This window comes from Squalius cephalus (genome assembly GCF_949319135.1).
Source record: "Squalius cephalus genome assembly, chromosome: 9".
Classification (NCBI taxonomy): Eukaryota; Metazoa; Chordata; class Actinopteri; order Cypriniformes; family Leuciscidae; genus Squalius; species Squalius cephalus.
In genome coordinates this window covers 7,104,634-7,124,580 of record NC_137130.1, presented here as the reverse complement: position 1 = coordinate 7,124,580, position 19,947 = coordinate 7,104,634, and the positions used below count along the sequence as shown (strand labels likewise).

Genomic DNA, 19,947 nt, shown 5'->3' with positions numbered 1-19,947 from the left:
TTATATATTTTTTGGGCTTAAAAGTACATGAAACATCATTTTATCTTCCGGTACATGACCTGCTTCATATTTTTAAGTCACTTGACCCATTTTGAGGTCTGTGCACTATAAAGTAAAAAAGTAAGAACCGATAAACAAAAAAGACATATAAACAAGTAGCCTACTGTTTTATTTAGGATTTTAAAGATTTTACATACAGTATCTTATTTTACTGAGAGTTAGTCAACAAATCTTCAGTAAACACAGCAACTATAATGATGTGTTTAATCTAACCTAGCTGAGCAGTCACTAAAATCTGGTTTAAGTTCATTTCAAGTGGATGAGTTGTTTACTCTATAATTATGCTAAGTCCTCCTGGGACTCACTGGACAATTTCACATTTCTCTGTCTTTTGTATTGACAAAAACAGTACATGATGAGCAATGCATGCATAACGGGTGTGTTATTGTTGCTGGATGTGTTGTCATTCTTGTGCTGCACAGAGAATTATGGAAAATGTTGTTTGGTTATGCATGATATTCTTCATCAACGATAAAACTAAAATATGTAAATGACATTTGTATTCTAAATAAAAGATGTATACTAAATGTCAGCTTGCTTATTTGGCTCAAGATAAGGATTTATTGAGTCCACATGTCATGCAAACTAGAAACTATGCTTCTAATCACAGCTTGAGAGCTGTCATTATCAACTTTGCGATGCTGTTTGCGAATGTTCGTTAGAACTACTGTATGTTTTCGGAGCCCCTAAGGGGACATGGTGGTGCGAAAAAAAAAAAAAAAAAGAGATTGGAGGGAAAATAAAGTTAAGAAAAAAAATCGATGTTTTTGCGCTCTCTCACAAATGTTTTGCGTTCTCCCGAGAAACTTTTCATTTACTTGCAAAAGGTTTGCGTTCCCCTGAGAAACGTAGTGTTTGCTCTCAAAGCTTTTGAATTCCCTCGCAAAAAATTCCTTCGTTTTTTTTTTTTTGAGAGTGAACGCAAAGTTTCTCGTGTTAACGCAAAATTTCTCAGGGGAATGCAAAACATTTGCGAGAGAACGCAAAAGTATTGCCAAATAATTTTTCCACCCATCTCATGTTTTTCTTCACCATGTCCCTTTAGGGGCTCAGTACCAACTAAGAAAGTCTGGGCTTAAAGAAAATCGTTTGCCACTCATAATTTTCCACTTTGTTAGACACATGTGTGATTTAATATTTGGTTTGGTTTAGGTTTGTACTGTCAATTACTTTTTTTTTTTTTTGAGGATGCTATTCCTCCCCACTGCGAGAGAAAATGCCCCAGCATACACTCTTAAAAATAAAGGTTCCATTGGTTTCCCATCTCGAAGCACTTTTGAAGCCTGATTGTTTTTATATATCAACCACATTCAATCTCTTCTCTTCCTTGACGTTATGTTCTTTGCTACCTTGTCTTGTAAAAATAGCATGCGCATCAATTATTCATTACGTAGGCTAGCATCTCTCCATTACATCCATCAGTTTGTTGCTTTATGGCTTTTATCCGTGGCATCTTCTGATAAACACACTTTTCGTTTTATCTTCTGGTGCACCCCTTTTGAAAGCCCCATGTGGTGTTATTTTTGAGAGATTTTGAGAAAAGTAGAGTGTGGGTTTAAGTGCTTCTTGCTTTGCAAATGCAAAATCTGTTGTTATACAACATGTTCTCACACAGCTACTGCAAAGTAATATCCAGAGACATCCTGACTCTATTTATAACCACCTTCGTTGTCTCATCATGGACAGAATGTGTGTATCATGACATTTGGCAGCCCTTATTTAGTTCCATTCCAAAATCTAGCAAATCTATTGATTAATTCTCCTTCTAAAAGAAAGCATGACAGTCTGTATCTTGTAAACCAACTTTGTTTCCAGGTTGACCCGTGATGAAGTGTGTCTGACATTAAATATTTCCTTGTTTGTTTGTTTGTAGCAGCTGTTGTTGTTATTTAATCACTCACCCATGGAGTCAGTCTAGGTCTGTTAATTGCAATAATTACAGCCACTGTTCATTTGTCTGTGATTACATGTGTTCCCGCTTCTTTAGTCCTGTAATTTGTGAATCAGTGGAAGTTAACCTTCAATCTAGTAGGATTTCAGCATTTTTATATTTAGGTAAATGTCATGAGAAAATATTCAAGCCACTTTTTAATTCAGGATGAAGCCTGCATAAATAAATAAATAAATAAATAAATACAATTATTTTCCCCATCAGAAAAGGGCAGACCATTTCAGGAATCAGACGAATAACTTAGCTTTTATTTCTTTTTTAAAAAATCTTCCAGTAATTATAATGCTAACGAGATTCCATTACCACTCCATAATTTAGCCAGAGGCTATCGAAGACTCATTCCGAAGTACCACAGTTCTACTTTAAAGCAGTTTTTTAATTAGGCTACCGACAGTGTCTTCCCAGTAAACGCTCAAAAACTGCCCATAGCAGGTGCTCTTCAAAATGACTCTAAATAGAATTTTCACACCAAGGAGTGGAAATTGCATTAACACATTATAGTAGACGATATCCAAGTATATTTAGAGAGTGTGATGGTGTGGCTCACGGGAGGGTGTGTGCAGAGACCGTAGTTTTCCAAAGCTGTGAGTGTGACTTTGACACATTCATCCTCTATGAATCTCATTAAACAGGCTGGTAAGGGTTTAAGGGGCATATTCCATAATACAGCTGAGCTCCCTCTGCCCAGATGCCTTACCTGGGACCAGGGGTGCTATTACATCCCATTCCATAAATCAAAATAGCCTGGATTATGACATGAACATCGAGCAATTAAAGCTGTTCTTTCGATTCCACCCCTCCCCATGCAGATCTTTTCACTTTTGGATCCAAACCACAGTTTATTGTTGTATTCTAAATGTATAATGCATGAGTAGGCTACATACTAACTGTATTTAGGTAAAGAATCAAAAGAAAATACAAGTTTGTAACTTCAGTTCAATTTCTATTTCAAAACTTTACATGATACTTGTTGTGATTGTGATGGTTTTAACATATTTACTTCACAACAAAAATGCTGTGCAATGAGCTACGGGAAATTAATTGAGTTATTCAAATGAATCTGATTAATCGTTTTGGAGTTCATTGAAATTAGCCGCTCAAACCAACTGACTCGCTAAAATGAATCAAACTATTTAGATAGATAGATAGATAGATAGATAGATAGATAGATAGATAGATAGATAGATAGATAGATAGATAGATAGATAGATAGATAGATAGATAGATAGATATGTTTGAAATGCCAAAAGTTAATAAATAAATGATCTTTATGGACCAGGGTGGAAGAACACTAATTCCCATTTAGTAAATTCCTCTTTCTGTCATTCCATTTTAACTTCTGTCATGCTACTGACAAAATATTTAGGCTAAGTTATAGTGTTGCTAGTTATTTGCTTAGTCCCCAACACTGCCACTTCAAGTTCACTCGTTGGTGCACATTTTCACACCAACTAAATGAACTGAACACGCCTGAAGCCCATAGTGTTAGGATTAGGAGACCATAACAGCATAGGCACTCTTTACTAAAAAACTGAAGACAGGAGCACAGGAGAAAAAATGCCCAAAAAGGCCTCACAGTCCCCGAGGATGAACTGTGCAGTAATTAAAAAAGAAGAATTAAGGGAGTGCACTTGCTGTTCTAATTGCTTCACTGTTTTATCCATGACAGGGGAGAGTTGGCACCAAACGTCCAGTCAGTATTCATTACTTCAATGGTTTGATATTTTGCCCACCATTTTAGAAAACCCCAGAGGCTTGCATAAGACCTGCACCTGGTCTACTTGATCTCATTAAAAGGATTTGCTCTAAAATCTCATTTCATGCTGGTGAAAACTGATGGTAAAGCTAATTTCATCCCTATACGTCCATAGGATTTCCTCATATTCTTTGTCTTTAGATCACCATCACCTCTGTGATTGCAATATCCTTCCTGCTTTCACTTCTAATAGCTGTAATTTCACTATCTTCCCAGTTTGAGCCCCTACATGCCACCACTTCCAGAGTCCATGCTTGTTTTTGTTTCGTATTGGTTTGTTGTGCTTGGTTTCTATCCAGCTCACTGGTGGCATCTGCCCAGCCCGTCCGTTGCATTGCGCAACGACAGATGGTACACCCAGCTGGTGTTCCCTCTCAGCCCCTCTTTTCATGGGTCATTCATCCGTGACCCAGGAAATATAGTATAAAACTTGACTCAAACTGCCTTCCTGCATTGCATCCAATGCTTAGAGAGGGTTGTGTGTAGCATTCAGAATTCAGTTGAGAAAGTCTGAATATGAATTGAATTCCAGTTGAAGTAGCAAACAGGATGAAGATTAAAAAAGGAATGACATTCTGGTGGTGCTGTAGGTGTAGTTTTGCATTTCATTTTTCTTATGTGTGAATTAGGCTATCCATTTTTTTATTTTTTTTATTTTAATAACCAATGAAATGCCACATATAGAACGTTTTTATATTTTAATTTCTATAAAAAAAAATATGCATTTCTGTATAATTATATTATTTAAAGGGGCTTCATGTAATTCAGAAACCGTTGTTATTAGCGACACCGTTGGGCCGTTAAGTGAACTACAGCCAACTCGAACAAGAAACTGATGTTGAATGTGATTCATCAATGCGCTGATATACTCACGAGTCATGACGAAGTTCTGCGAAGAATTTGGAAAGCGAATAAGCGATACTGTTGACGAACATTCAGACGCCGCTCACGCTGCTGTGAAAGACGTTTAGATGAATATTTCCTCTCAAAAACAAAATCTCACAACAAAAAATGACAGCAGTGAGAAAACAGCAGTCATAGCGATGACAATATGTTTGCACCAGCAATTCACCGGCATCATGTGGACAGATGAGGTAATTAAATTACACTGTTGTGATAGTTTCTTTATATATGAGACTGTATAGACTACATAAGCATTCATTTAATGTGTCTTTGAACGGAAGAGAGACTCCCGGAACCACGTGTAAACATCACATTCTTTTGATATTCCCTCTAAATACGTCCCAATTTCTCTACACAAAAAACTGTCTGCAGGCTTTCATAGACAGCCTAGGAAGTCGTTTTGTTACAAGCTGTTCACACAAATTAGCAATAAAAAGTAGTCAATAGGTCTACATGTAAATTCTTACATAGCCCCTTTAACCCTTTAACTGCCCCCCCCCCCCCCCCCCCCCCTTCCACATAGACATGAAAATCACTATCCGAACTTAATTGATTGTAATTCAAGAATGCTTTGGAATATAGACATATGGTTGGTCTTGTTTTAAAGAAGACATTTGCCAGATTATTGTAGAAGTGAAATAAAAGTTATATACGTCTGAGTTTATGAAAATGTACAATGTAAAAATATAATTATTTATATTTTATATAATATATATATATATTACAAAATATATTTTACTCTAAAATTACAAGATAATGAAAGCCAAAAATCTGAACAAGTTGTGTTCCAAATTTTAGGTTGATATCTCAAAAAATGAGCTTTCAGTAAGATTTTATTTGGGCGCAGTACCAAACTTTTTCACTAGATGGACAGCCAGTTTCCTTACTGACCATATAAGGGCGCCTCCATTTTCATATATGTTTTGAGTGATCTGAACCATGTATTTCCATAATTTTCTTACAATTTATGAAGTAGACATCCTATTCAGTAGTATGGGTGGTTTAGTAGTATTTTATTTGAATTCAACCTCTAATAAACGCATAAAAAGAGCACATATGTGCGTTATAGCTCGCAGCCGCATCACAAACCGAGAAATCATAATATTTTTCTTTATATTTAAAACATTTTCAGACCTTTTTTTCTCATAAAATTGAATTGGTGTTATCTTTTGAGCTCTTGGCATGAAAACAAACTGAGTACCAATCTTTCATGATTTTTCATATTTATTGCTATTTCAAAATAAAGGCCTAAACACGCCTAATGAATATGAAATATTCTTGTTGCAAATTGATAAATAACTGCTCCTCTTTAATTTATTTAAAAATACAAAATATGAAAACTAGAGATTGTAAGTTTTCAAATGGTATATAGTTTGTCAATATTACTCTAGGTTTTTACTAAGATATTATTGTTTTAAAAATAGAATAGCAAGAATGACAGTCAAGGTTAATGTAATATGTTATTTATATTTAATATATCGTATTCAATGATTCCCAACAACGAAATATGTTTTTTTTTAATAATAATGAAAAAAATTAAAAGCATTGTGACTTGCAATTAACTATTAGGATTAAACTATTAAAGATGAACCTTTTAAGGTCAAACTGACAGTTTTTAAGAATTAGCTGTTTTAAGGTCATGTATTTTTATTTAGGCTATACATACTTTTCAATGTACAATTATAATCATAAACAAATTATATCATTGTTTTAATAAAAATAATTTGATGTTACTCTTTATTCTATGATGGTGGTTGTGAAACCTATAAAAATTGTGACCTAAGAATAAAAATATTAGGATTGAAATATTAAAGATTAAATATTAAGGTACTATACGGTTATCCGGACCACACGTAAATGTACTATACGGTTAACCTAAACCTAACCCTAACCCTAACCCTACCCAAATAGGTGTGGTCCGGATAACCGTATAGTTCCAATATTAATATTAGTGTTGAAATAATAAATCACAATTTTATGATTTTTGTAGTGTATATCCTACCAGGTTTTTAAGGAAGTCTAGTGTAATATGAGCTGAAAGAAATACAACAGGTTATTTTGTTGATGAAGCCTTGTTGAGACTTGAGCTTTACGGTGAGGGCTATGGGGATACATAAAACCAAAAAGGTTTGGAAATACTGCTTTTATTGAAACCAAAGTCAGACAACATGAAACAGTCTTTCAAGGCGTACAACGTTGCTTATTCTTGCCTGTGTTGTTGAAACGACAAAATGCATTTCAGTAAATTGTATTTCAGTAAATTTCTCTTTCTGTTATTCAGCTTCTGAAATGAAAAGGAGTCTATTCTCATTCAGAATTGTCCCCTACCCCATTCTTAGCACAATCTAGAAAGGCACCAACAGGGAAAACAGACATCTTCAACAAAATGAAAGATTTTCCCACCTGGAAAATAGGCCGAAAATCTTCCCAGCATGAAGCTACTTCCATGTGTTTCTGCACTCCTGCAGTGCAAAGTGTCTTTGACTGTAGCATACCTCCACATAACCTCACACTTCCCTTTTTGCCCTCAGGTTTAACAGCTCGATGAGAAGGCAATGAGCAGCAAAACATGCCTGGAGGAAATACCACAGTATGTGCACACAAACCAGGCCGTTATGCCACATGCAGGACCATGGAGAGGTTGAAGGAGAAGTGGGCAGAGAAGGTCAGTGTGTTTTTTTGTAATTAGTTGGAACGTGACCTCAGAGTAAACCACATGAGCTGAAGGCTTTAATGAACACTATTCATCACTGGCATCCATGCTTCACAGGTGGCAGCTAGTGTCAGGACTGAGATGAGTCTCATCCTTCTTCATATGTTTTGTGGGAGGAACAGTGGACTATTTCTGTATCAACTGACATTCCGTTACATAACATTTATAAGGTGACTACAACCCCAAAAGCAGATGGCTTCCTTATGATCAGTTGCATTCATCTCTGAGAGGATGACTGATTATCAACAAACACTTCGGAATTTAAACGTACAGTATGTAATTTTTTCGCCGCTAGGGGTCGCTAACCTCTTTACAATAACAAAGGTGTAGTTTGACGACGTAACATTTGCTAAGAATTATGGATCTTGTCGTCAACGTCAAGCCGACCGATCTAATAATGTTTATGGATGAGTGAATACATCGATGTTTTTATCATGACTGTGATATGAAGCCGTTCGGGATTGCTAAGAGACAGCTATCAGCTCCACACGCGACGCGAGTCCCGCGGATATAAAAGGAATATGGACTTTTCATTCTACCGAACTACACGCAAGAGCAGAATTACAACTCACAGGTCAGTTTATTAGACAAATTAAACTTGTGAGGTAACACAGCGCTGTTTCACTTGGTCTAACATTACACTATCACACTAAACTGCATTTGAATGTGTTAAAGTTATAATGTTATTCTGTGTGTTAGTTTGTCTGTATGAGACTAGCAGTAAGCTAGATCAACATTAGAATAACATACAGATCATATTCTAACATTTTATCATTGTTGAACTATATAACATTGATTAGTTTTATGTAAATGTGCTCACCTGTTTAATAAAGTACATGTAGGAGCGGTCGAAGTCTCGGACGTGGAGCTCTCGGCATCTCGAAAACACCGCGCTGATATTGATTCTCGTTTTAATTCTCCTTTTTTATCCAAAGTCTGCTTGCCATGGTCCGTAATGTTTTAACGAAACAACAACAGCGTGCAAATAGACATTGCGAACTACACAGTTGTCCACGTCTGTCGCCTTGGTTACTATCAGAGGGCTCTGGTTGCTATGGCAGTACGAGCGGAAACCAGGGAGAACGCGGATATGACGCCATTGACGGCGACAAAACGGAAATAAAGAAACGGGACGTGTCTTCGAATTAAATTACAAATTTCTCCTGGTTTGAAAGTTGTTGGAAACAGTCGGGATAATGTAAGTGCACAACTAAAAATATATATATAACATAGATATAGTGATTTTTGCTATTTTTAAAGCAAAAAAGTTACATATTGTGCCTTTAATTTACCAAGTGGTCCATCTAAATAAACACTGCACACGTTAACTTTTACTATGTATTATTATATCATGTTTAATGAATAATAAAAAAGAATAATCAAAATAACTTAAACATTCACACATTGTCAGATATTGCACTTTACATCAAAACGATCATTATTATTATTCCCGACCTGTAAATACAAAAACTGATTAAGAATAAAAAATTATGGTTACAATTTTAAAGATTAACTGTACAGTAACCATTTTTAAGAATGAGCTGTGTCAAGCTCTTGTGGAATCACATTTGTTTTTCAAGCTTTATAACACTTTTTTGTAGTATTTTTTAAATACTTTTTTTATAAAACAAAATTAACACAAGCAAACAGCACCATAGACGTAATTATGGATATCGTAAGTAGGCCTACACAACTAGAGGCACATGTTTTTGGCAATATTACTAATAAAAAATAATTAATAATAAAAAGTATTTAGGACGTTCTATATAGTATGAATGTGTGTTGTATGAAAGTAATCTGGACTTATTATATTCGCCATGTATGTCATTATCACATCACCTATCAGCGTCAGTTACGTCACTTCACCGCCATTCACAAATCCACTCCCGTGGCCTCATGGGATAGTAAAGTGTCCATCCTGTGCACTCTTCAGAATCTCGTCGGAAGAAGTGGGCCATCTGGCTACTTTTGCATGAATACTGTGAATTCGGACATACCTCTTTTGACACTCATTTTTACTTGGCATTACATCCATGCTATGGCTTTTCTGGTGTGATTTCCACTGTCACGGCATGAAAGCTGGAAGTGCCACTGAATTCAGCAGTACTGGAGCACACACCTCAGGACACCGTGTATGAGGCCAGACCCTTCAGGTGCAGCAGGCTGCCTTGAGATGGAGAACAGATTGCTAACCAATGGGGTGACATTTAGATCAGCTCTCTGAGTCTCATTAGTGGGGGGTGGAGGAAGGGTTATCTTCTATCTGTATGCCAAAGACATTTATTCTAATAAAATTGCAGAAAGCAAGTATAGGATTTAATACCATGTGCTGATGAATATTCCATAGTACTGCATAGGGTTGGTTCACCCAAAATATTTTATTCTGTCATTAATTACTCATCCTCAAGTCGTTCCAAACCTGTACGACTTTCGTTCATCTTCGGAACACAAATGAAGATATTTTTGATGAAATCTGAGAGCTTACTGTCCCTCCATTGACAGCTAAGCAACTATCACTTTAATGTTTCAATAAGTTCATAAAGAGATCTTAAAACTAATCCATTCAGTACTTGTTATTTCATTATTAAATAAAATAATGTGATTTTAAGTGATCAAACGTAACTGTTTTCAAAGTTCAAGTTCAGGGAATGAGGCAGACATGAAATGTAACTTTAATTGTAAGATAAACATCATCATCAAGCTACGCCTTTGTTATTGTTTTGAATAAGCGACGGGAAAATTACATGTGCCTTTAATACACTTTTAATTTTTTTTTAAAAACAACAATCAAATAACCCATAGAGGGATTGCACTGTCAGAGAGTTTGGGAAGATATTGACATAATTTATCAGAGTTTCAAAATCAAACATTTTAGAAGAGAAAAATACATCACGGTTGTTCAAACCAATGATCATCAAGCTGTGCAGTCGGTGCAGGGAGAGCAAGAGTAGGAAGTAATTGGCCCTGTCGCAAATGGCACCCTAAACACTCATGCTCTGCTCTTCCAACGAGTCCGCACTTTCGTGACATAACGCTGCTTTGACTGTCGAGAAGAAGTCTGCTGCGGAGCTTGCTTCACTGCGGACTCAGCAAAAGTGTGCATTGAAGGCGCATATCAACCACAAAACATGCCGCTCGCGAGCACCCTTCTGAAACCTAAAATGACAAATGGGACCCTTGTGTCTTAACGGACACGCGCACGCTGCAGCCATTGTAAGTCCACAAGACCGTCAGTGCATAGTAGTGTGAAGTGTGCCATTTGGGACAGGGCCATTATTTCTAAAAAAAAAGTACATTTTATATATTGTATTAATGTAATCTGTACGTAATACATTCATCATGCGGTCATTATCACGTGACCTACCATTGTTTGTGTCGCTTCACCACCATGTGGTCTCATGAGATAGTAAAATGTCCATCGTTTGCACACTTTAGAATCTCGTCTGAAGAAACAGGTCATCCATCAGGTACTCTTGTGTACTATTTTATGAGAACTTTGAATTCGGACATAGGCTACTGCTTTTTGTCACATATTGTTTTTCACCTACTATATAGTAGGGAAGTAGGGGTGTAACAATATATCGTGTCACAATATATCGCAATACAAAAATGCAACAATATGTGTCGTGGATAGTGACAATTATGTATCGTGGATAATTCACCCAAAATAAAAATTACCCTGTGAGAAAAAATTTAAGTTTTCAGAGTCAGTACTACATTAAACTACAATATATTGTGTTGAATATAATGTATAATAATGGGGGAATATTAGTGGGTCCTGATAATGCTTATGTTATAAGTCTTATGTTACCAGTAAAAAGTGGCCTACATTATTTTAAATATATATATAGCCAGTGACAGAGTGCAAGCATATTCATCTAAAATTCTGTATTTTCAGGTTCAGAATGATGAATATATTTATTCTGGTGTCACCATTGTCCAAGCCTATTCATTTACACCCACAATGTTATATCAAATTTAGCATTTAATCAACAGTACATTTTTCTCAACCTTTTATTATATGTCTTGGAGTATTGCAATAATATCGTATCATGAGTTCAGTGTCGTGATATGTATCGAATCGTGAAATTAGGATATCGTTACACCCCTATAGGGAAGTATGTGATTTCAGACGCAGCCCAACTGTTCCCGACTGCACAATCCCACATAGCCTCCTCACCATCGTGACCCGTGAGTTTTTTTGATGTACGTCAGTATGAGATCAGAGCAAGTCGGACCACAGTCAGACACATTTCTTACAGGCATGCATCTCACGGTTATCGCTGGTGATGCACAGATTTTGCTCATATCAAATGAGCCTACTGTCCCCGTGAGTGAGTCAGTAAATCATTTGCTGAACCATTCAAAAATAAATTAAAAACTCAATATTATTTATTTATCAAACTGTTGTGTAAAAAAATATCACACTTGTAATTTAATTCATCACAGTAGGCCTACTATCATGCACGTCAAAAATAAAACTTTTTTTTTTATTTTAAAGATTGACTTCAAATGATCTTTTATGTAATTTTTTATATACTTTGTTAAAAGTGTTTTTGTTGTTTTCTGTTTGCAAAATTAGTATGTGAGCTGCACACACCCTTCTGTGGCTTCCTGAGCCTCAAGAAATGATTCGTACTGAAATAGTCCTGTTCTGCCTGACTGTAATGATATGCTTCAGAAACCAAAATACTACAGGCCTGCAAAAACCCAAATAAACACCAGACTTCCCCAAACTCAGGCCAAGATGCATAAAAGGATTCTTATTGGGCTCAATATTTTATATTAGTTTAGGAAAATGACCGGAGGCCATGGCATTTTCTGAGGTTTACCGTGAATATACAACCAGTAATTACCATCAGGTGGTAAACGTATCTGTCATATTATCTCTAATGTACTGCATTTTCCAGACATTCCTGGATATGTGGGTAGATTTTGTGGAACCTTGATCCCATTTGGTGCTGTGCACCCACATCAACAAACAATTCACTTAGCATGTCCTGTCTTTTCTTTCCAACTTATAAACTGGAAATGCTCAAATCTTTTCTGGATTCTCAACAGCTCCTTCAGTTTCTTCTCAGGTTGTGTAATTTCTCTTTTCTTAAAGTGAAGCATGTTATTTCTCCACTAGTGGCAGCCAAGTGAATTACTCTTTGTACATTTTGATTCATTTAGTGATGCTTGCCAAAACATGGCCAATATCTATGGCAATAATACACTTTTTTTCCCCTTACGCCTGTTTCACACATACTCCGTCTGCAGTGCAAAAGAAGATATTTTTGAAGAATGTTGGGAACCAGACAGTTGACGGCACCCATTGACTTCCATAGTAGGACAAAAAAAATGCTATAGAAGTCAATGGGTGCCGTCAACTGTCTGGTTACCAATATTCTTTAAAATATATTCTTTTGTGTTCAACAACATGAGGGTGAGTAAATGATGACAACATTTTCATTTTGGGGGAATCTATCCCTTTAAGACCTCAATATCAGGTTAAGCTAAATGTTATTCATATAGTACAGTGGATATATTTAACAATCTATTTATTTATTGCATTTTTAGAAAATACTAGTTAAATCTACACTATGCCTGTTCTTTATTACCATATGAAACAAACAATCCATTTGCTTCAGATTTTTACAGTTTGCTTTGAGGCTAAAAACCCAACTCTACTGGAAGCATTTTGTGGCGGTGAAGCTGTGATTATTGTTGATGCATAGAAATTCACAGTGCTGACGAGTTCAGATGCTGGAGCATAATCAGATTTCCAGCTGTGTAAATGGGAAAACAATTTTCTGAGTTTGTTTTTTGGATGACTTTTACTTTCCTCAGAACGATGGCTCTCCTCCACTTCAGCTTGACCTCAGGGCCAAAATCACACTTAAGCTGATGCGCATTATCATGCAGAACATGCGGCATATCGTGCCAATATCAACAGAACAGCACATTGAAAACACCCCACAGGGTGGTCCATAAAACACCTAATGAAACATCTTTAGATTTGATCTAATCCTCATGTCTGTGCAGGGAGATCATGCTGAGAGAGGCTTGTAAAATCTCAAGTATTAAGACATATCTTTTGTAGCCGTGTTGATCCCTGCTAAAGCCTGAACAGTTGCAAAGAGGAAGTATCACTTCATCTCTCAGTCATTTGAAACCTGAGGATTTTGCCAAGACAGATGTGTCAGTATCTTAGTGCTGTGTGAAGGACATGTGGTCTAATTGAGGAGGTAAAATACAGGGCAGAGGATTCAGTGTCTGATCTGTCATTTAAGCGCAGTGAAATACACAGGGATTTGAGAATCTAGCATGAAGCTCCTTGTATTTCCTTGCAAAGGCATATTTCAGCGTCTTCAGATCATTTAGTTGACATCTGGAGCAATTTAGGCCAGAAACATTCATGCATGTTCATGCAACATTCATCAAGTATGCTTGTTGAAGACATTGTGGTTCTGTTGAACAGTTTTGCATGCATTCTTGTATTACTGTGGCAATGGCAAACTTCGGTATACTCAAGGGGGTGAAAGAGTTACCTTCACATTTCTGTGTCATTTAACCAGATATGTTGTTATTCAGGTAGCTTATTTAGATAAATATACCCGGCAAGACATTTCTTAAACAGTTGCTCCACTTTGGCAGTAGTCTACTTAAATAAAGATCCCCCGAGACATTTCTATACGTCTCTGAATAACACACTTATTTTCTCTTGCATTTTATAGGCAGATTTGCAAAACGCATACCAGAACTGCTGTCGTTTGAAGATTAAGGTTGATGACCTTAACTGTGTCAGATCCGTAGATGTCATACATTGGTTCTGCATATAACATATCAGAGCACAACATGCCTGCTGTGGAATGAAAATGAGATTTGAGAGCTATGGCAGAGAGTGAGATAATAATGAAAGAAGATCTTTTGTTTCATTTTTAGTTAGAAATCAATTATTGCTAACCATAGATATTTATACGTAAATTCCACATTCGACCACTCCAGACATGTCGGCGCACGCACCATCTTGCAACGGTCAGTTTGTCGTCACTCACAGCAAGAATAATGATGTCACAACATTACGCAGCTTCTGGTTGTGAAACGCCGAGATTTAAATTCCCGAAGAAATGGTATAACCTTTCATCGGTGAGAATGTGTTGCTTACATTGTGTTTTTATATGTATTAAAGGAGAACTCCGGTCAATTTTAACATTGAGCTCATTTTTTTGTAAATTTGGAGTGCTGTCAGTATTTAATGAGAGTGATTCCTTCAGAGTGAACACGGTGAATCTGACTGCAGTAGATGTGAAAGATATGAATAAAAGTGATGTTAATTCAGCCAGCGCACATACCTGTATTTTCTTCCTGTTTTCGGTCGAAGTCCACAGTAGTCGATTGTCGAGTTCACGCTACCGAAAACAGGATGTAAATACAGGTATGAGCGCTGGCTGAATTAACATCACTTTTACTCATATCTTTCACATCTACTGCAGTCAGATTCACCGTGTTCACTCTGAAAGGAATCACTCACATGGCTGTGCACTTGTAATGACACATCAAGGATGTTAAGAGGCTAAAAGCAGGTTTAAAACTTGCCCCATTGAAGTCAACAGGGTGCAAATTTTAAAAAGAGGATAACACGGTGTAGGCAACACCGATTTTTGTCGTTGTTCTCTGTACTGACAGCACTCCAAATTTACAAAAAAATGAGCTCAATGTTAAAATTGTCCGGAGTTCTCCTTTAACTCAATATTACAAGTTTTTACTATGGTACTGTTAATGTTTTTACTTTTACTATGGCAACTTTTTAATGACATGTTAGCTAACACCTTCATATTGTTGTATTGTGTGAGTTTAGCAAAACCATCTGCTGAAGTCTATTTCATATATAGATATTCATACATGCATCTAATTTTGGTTGCAGACTTGCTCAACTTGCATCTAATTTTGGTTGCAGACTTGCTCAACTTGCTCTCAAATGTTCACGGTCCGGCTTTGACCGTTCCAATATGGCGGACGACTTGCGGATAGCAGCCCATAGAAACAGCTGCTAATGAGAAATCTATGTATATATATATATGTATATGTTGCTAACTATTATGAACACAAAAACCCGAAACAAGTTAGCATGTTAGCACTCCTGGTTCCATCGTCCTGGAACCAATGGGGTTTTTTAATGGGCTTTTGGTTAAAGGCCTGAAGTATGGTCTGTGGTGAACACAAGCTCAATATATTTTTATGTTTTATTCTACAACATAAGATACATCAGTAAAACCCTTTGTTGCAGCCTCTAGCGTCTGTCACTAGAGCGCCTATTGAGATCAGAGGAGTGAGGTTTACTCGCACAGCAACTACTAGCTGGCCTCCGTTACATGAAGATTATCATGATGAACAAAACATGTAGGAATCATAAACTTCAGTTGGTCACTGGAAAATGGAAATGGGAAAATCCTATTGTTGACTAAAAAAATCCTATTTGGTTGGCCAAAAAAAATACATCATCCCTGCAGCACTGTATATCGCACCAATACTGCAAAATTTAGTTATGAAGCTTGTTAAAAAAAATTTTTTATCAGTAAAATAATTTAGCCAACACTGAAATGTTACCCTGTTAATAATCAGCACAATGTCATGAAAAAAGCATCCACCTCCACAACATGCGTGAGTAACCTTTCTCTTTAATTGTATCTGCAGCAACCTGACTAGATGTATAAGAATGATATGTCCCAACCTTGGAGGGAACATTCACAAATTTATTGTTTTTAATCTTTTTAGCACACAACCGTGAGCGAAAATGAGTCCCCCACAGAAGCCATCAATCAACATAATGGATATGAGGCAGGACACATCTAGAGATGCTGCAGTGAAACTCTCCCCCTCTTATTCCATCACCACCTCTCTGAACGGGAGCCTAGGGAGACCAGGAGCAGGTAAACAGCAGCTTTTCACTTGAGCAAGGTGAATACTTACAGACCTTTTGGTAAAGCACAGGCTTTTGATAAAACAAATAAGAGTTGACTGCTCTTAGCTGCTCGGTTTTTGAACAGAGAAGTGGCAAAGGGGTAAAGGGTATCGTCCTTCAGCTGATGAGGTTTCATTCACCCTGAATACCCAGACGTGGCTGTCAAGGACTCTGGTATGGCTAATTACAAAAGCAATCCCATCAATGTCCCAAAATAGGCTCACTGGAGCCCTGACACTTCATTTTACAAAGTCATGAAAATGCTGAGGTATTGATTCCATTCGACTTCCTCTAGCCGAATGCGGACAGGCCGATGCTAGTCCCAGCAGGATCCTCTAAATGAGTCACTTTTGGTCACATCTTTCACCATTTTATTTATTAGTTTACTGTTTTCAGATGTGTGATCCTCAGTCGTTTAATGTATGATACCCAGATTTTCTTTGTAATCGATTAATAACTGAAACTGTTCAGATATTAAAAGTTGCTTATTATATTACAGCCAAAAAGGGTTAGTTCACCCAAAAATTTCAATTCTGTCATCATTTACTCACCCTCAAGTTGTTCCAAATCTGTATGAATTCCTATCTTCTGCTGAAAACTGAAGATGATGTTTTGACTATAGAAGTCAATAAATATAATACATATAATTCTCTTCCTCTTCTTCTGAATCAGTTTCTGGTTCAAACATAATGGCTGAGTAAAACTTGTGAAAAGCTGGTGTGAGTGAGTGGAGGCGGGGCTAATTTGCATATTTTAAGGCATGAATCCTTTTTTTTTCACAGAAAAAAAAAACATTTAGATATGTCATTTTGGGGATCAAAGATGAGTTTTAAGGTATAAAATTATTGACTACAGGGGGACTTTCACAATATTTCACAATATTACTATTAGAATCTTCAGTGCACTGGAATGAATTTGATTCCCTGTGTGGCAGGGGTTGCCTTTTTTCACCTCAGATAAATATTAGTTTTGTTTTGTTTATGTATTCATGGAAATTAATGTTCAAGTTTGATCCCTTATTATTCATTAACAATTTAAAACCCCTTGTTGTTGATGTGTGTGTTTTTTGTCAGAGAAATATATAAAAGTCAGGGATTAGTTAACTATTTGTTTGTTTTTCTTTTTTTCTTCTATTTTTCAAGGCAGCTTTTCCAACACTGTTTAACACTGCTGAGATATACAGTAGATGTACTATATGTGCTATTGTTGTGCAGTGTCTGAGTAGAATCTAAGTGAGGATCTGATATTCATATTTCCAGGTTCTACGTTACTCTCCAAGCAAGTTCAACAAACAATGTTGAAGACGTTTGCTTGCACTGGGAAATCAGGTACAACTTGCAAACAGCACCTGTGGTTGTTGGTTTAATTCCCACTGGGGCTACCTGACCATGTAGTAGACCTAGATATAAATGTCATAGTTTAGTAGTTGAGGGACCAGGACTGACTATTTTATTCTGGGAAACCCTGTAGGTGCAGATCAGACCCTTATGCTGTGACGTCTTGCAGAGTTTGGTGATGTTGTGTCTGTTGGAGTCATCCCTGTCAGGGGATCTGTTACTCCCCCTACACACCCAGGAAGATTTGCCGTGTCTTGACAACAGTTTGAAGCAGGATAAAAAGCTCCAGGAACAATTTGTAAGTTTGCTGATTATAATGCCATAGAGTAATCTAAAGTAAAATTTAAGATTGTATACTGCATATATTACAGTCTGAATCCTCAGCCTTTCACATTTTTTATTTATTTATGAGAAGCTTCAGAGAAATGTAATTTGTAACACTTTTTTGGATTTTCAGCTCGGTGTAGGGGATAAAGCATGTTTTAGAGACATGTTCCTTTAGACCATTGTTCAAAGTAAGTTGGATATTTTTTTAATTATATTTAAGTAGATGTGTATGGCCTCATGCAATTCAAATGAAATGACAGATCTGTATTTTCTAAATTAGCCATCCAGAAGAACCTGGCAACCCAGGATGCCACTGATGAAGCGGTCTAGGTTAACGTTTCGCGTTACCTGAAAGGAGCATCTGACCGTGAAGGCAGAAAAAGGCACCGCACAGCTGAGAGGGACCCACAGCCGACCACTTAGGCTGACTACTGACACCCCAGAATCACTGACAACTGGAATCCTTTCTTTATCTTGCAGTCAGTAACATCAAGACCCCTAAAGAAGTCAGAAGTGTCACACTATACTCACTAACTGTGGAAATTACTTTCTTTTTTTTCTTTTTTCAAATAATGCTTGTAAGTCCTTGTGCCACAGGTCAGCATTGCAGCTATAATGGTCTATTCTACTCCAGAGCTTTACTATAAATTACTACCACTTAACCTATTGTTAGAAATGGCTTGTAAATGTGATGTCATACTTTGATTTATTTGGTATCCTGCACATTATTTCGTATCAAGTATTCTCTTTACTTACAGGTAATTTTTTTCACCCTAGAGCTGTCCTCTTTATATGAACAATTATTGTAAGAGTTGTAATATGCTTGTAAGGCTGTTTTTTGTTTGTTTGTTTTTTTACCAAAATTTAATAAGAAACCTGCATGTTAGTATATTGATTTATTTATTTTTCTGTTATGTTTCAGTGATCTGACACATCTTGTTTAAATGACAGTTAATGTACTTTGAAATGTGGAATAAAAATGCCAAATGGATAATTTGTCTGGTTTGAGCAATCATTATTCTTGATAAACTGCATGCTATAAATATTAAATATTATATATATATATATATATATATATATAGCCAGAATAAGCGGCGGCAGATCGCTCGAAAATAGCGCTTGCCTCCAGCGGGCCGCGGAAGGGCCGCCTTAAATATAACGGCGGCGGGACGGCGGTTGGCCCGCGGGCCGGCCGCGGAACGAAGGCGGTAGGAAGGCGGCTGCCGCTTTTAAAGAGCGGCTGCCGCCGGCGGTGCGCCGTCCAACGTGTTTGCGATGTCGCCATTCTGCCGCTTCTACTGCCGCCGGAGCGCCGACGGTGGTCCGCCGACTCATTGCTATCTGGGGTTACTCTCCGATAATTTTTTATAATGTTGAAGCCATTCTGGTACATGATTTTCCCAAGTATGAATGATCAAAATGCTGCAAAGAAATTAATTTGAAACATATAAAATATTTACCTTTGGGGACAGGAATATCCTACTGAACTTAGATCAGAGTAATGCCACTTATCTCCTCTGCTTTCCCGCGTGAGAGGTGTCATCCTGCTAAGAAGTCGGATCAATGAAAGGATCAAGACGGGGGTTGTGGCTTTAGAGAGAGGAACAGTATATGAGGAATAAAACCTTTAGTTTCAGCCTAATCCTGGCCATGATTGACACAGTCCGTGTGCACAATGTGAATGAGCCACACGTAACCTGTGTCAGGAGACTTAAGAATATTTCAGATCTTAATCAAACCCTGTTAAAGCTTTTTACTCGTCCTCATGATGTTCCAACCCTGTATGCATATTTTGGTTACACTTTATTTTAAGGTGTCATTGTTACAGTGTAATTATATATTTAAGTACTGAGTAATATTAAGCAACTATATGTACTTACTATAGGGTTAGGGTAGGATTAGGGTTTGTTTGAGGGTTAATTGCATGTAATTATGCATAATTTATTGTTATTA

The 19,947-nt window shown here is 36.9% G+C and overlaps 1 long non-coding RNA gene across 1 annotated transcript; it reads left to right on the top strand.

Annotated features, from left to right (window-relative positions):
- Positions 1-17,589: 17,589 nt before the first annotated feature.
- On the top strand, positions 17,590-18,988 carry LOC307164189. The gene is made up of 4 exons (XR_013822235.1): positions 17,590-17,658; positions 17,801-17,965; positions 18,125-18,182; positions 18,275-18,988. It is a non-coding gene; the product is annotated as an uncharacterized lncRNA (long non-coding RNA).
- Positions 18,989-19,947: the final 959 nt, after the last annotated feature.